Below are 1,906 nucleotides of genomic sequence, written 5' to 3' on the forward strand. Positions count from 1 at the left end.
TATCCTGTGCCTTTATGTGTTGGAAGTACATAATCTGCTTTTTGATTTTGATTTTACAGTGGATTACAGTTAAGAGATCACATGAATCTCAGAAGAGACTTTGAATTTTAGACTTTTAAATACGTTTGAGACTATTAAATGAGACTACAGGACTTTCGAGGGTTGGACTGAATGCATTTTTTTTTGCATTATTATATGGCTACAAGACTTTGGAAAGGGAATGGAATCTGACAGTTTGAAAGACAGTTTGACAGGTGCAGGCTTCTATTGTTTTCTTCCAGTAAAATTTCACAGGTATTGCTTAATTGCCCTAAGCAATCATGTATGACAATTTATCTACAGTACTGTCAACCAGGAAAATCCACCCAAGCTTTGAGATCCATGAGTCTTGGTCTGATTAGCCACTTAGGCACAGTAAAAACTCAACCTCAGGCCCTTTTCAGTTTACTTTGATGAAGATGCTTCCTCCGGCCTTAGAAACACAACAGAGATCATGTAGTAGAGCAAATCATCATACTTTATTAATTCTTGTAGATAAAATATTTTCCACAGAACAGCACTGTTGACATCAACATTGAAAAAAGTGATTCATGAAATCACATTTTTTAACTCATAATTTGTCAAAAATGTTTCTCTTTGGGCCATTTAATTTTATCTATTGTTATTGGAAGAATACGATATTTGAAGAATTCTACCCATTGAAAGATCTAATATAAACAAATATACTATATTTTTCTAGTTAAATTAAAAATAGGTACAGTTGTAATTATTTAATTTGCTTCTCAAAAATTTACATATAATAAAATTATTTGTGTTCTTTTAGAACATGCAACTTCATCAAAATTCAGAGAGCTACCCGAATATATTCTTAAGCCCTTGTAAAAGTAGTTTTTAAAGACCACATCTTCTAATATTTCTCAACTCCTCCTTTAAAAATTCATTCGTTTTAAATCACCATCTTTAGGCCATTTAATGACAAAAAGCTTGATTTGTATCTGTTGGTTGTTTCTAGCCACCTTACATAAGAGTTTTCTTGATGACTATGGACAAGAATGATTTATAGTAGAGTACAGAATGACTTTCCAGTCATGAGGTGGCTCAGGCCCTTAAAAATGTAATAGAGACCAGGGGTTCAGAATTAAAGTCCAGTATTGGATGCACAGCATGTCTGTGGGCAGCCTGTACTACATGAGACCTAATCTCAACTCCCCACAACTCTGAGCTAGAAAGAATTTAAAAAAGAATCAGTACATTCTATCCTTCGAGCATAGCAAAAGCTGAATGGGCATACTAGGTGCGAACAAAGGAAAAAAACAGAATCATTATTGCTTTGCTGATCATTCCCACTCCCACCCTCACCAGGGTCTCCAACATGCCAGGTAAGCACTCCAGTAGAGCCCAACAGCCCTCGCCCAACCTGTTATATGTTTTTTTTTTCTTTAAGACTTTTCTAGACTTCTAGTTCTCTCTCTACTCAAGGTGCATTAATCATTATTTGCATGTGGATTTCTCTCTTGGGTGTGTCATATTGCAACCAATGACCCAAACCAGGTCAAGGTCATGGTCAGCACCTAGAAGCAGGCCAGATACAAACTTCTTTGTTGTCCTTCTAAAGGCTAAGCAATGCAGACTTCCTATGATAGTTTCATATTTATGAGTCAGAATTTGGTCTTATATGCCACTTTAGAAGTAAAGTTTAATGTTCTCCATCAAAACCTAGAAGACATTGATCTAAAAATATTTTAAAAAGCATTTTCAAAGAACTATTCAGGCAGATTTAAATCTTTTTTTTTCTTCTTCATCAGAGTCTATTTGAGTTCATACTACACAAAAGTTAAGCATGGTGTGTTTTATTCAGCTTCATCTAAGGATAGCCAGACCCCATTTATTTCCATATTTGGAGAGG

The sequence above is a fragment of the Chionomys nivalis genome, chromosome 1 (assembly GCF_950005125.1).
Source record: "Chionomys nivalis chromosome 1, mChiNiv1.1, whole genome shotgun sequence".
NCBI lineage: Eukaryota > Metazoa > Chordata > Mammalia > Rodentia > Cricetidae > Chionomys > Chionomys nivalis.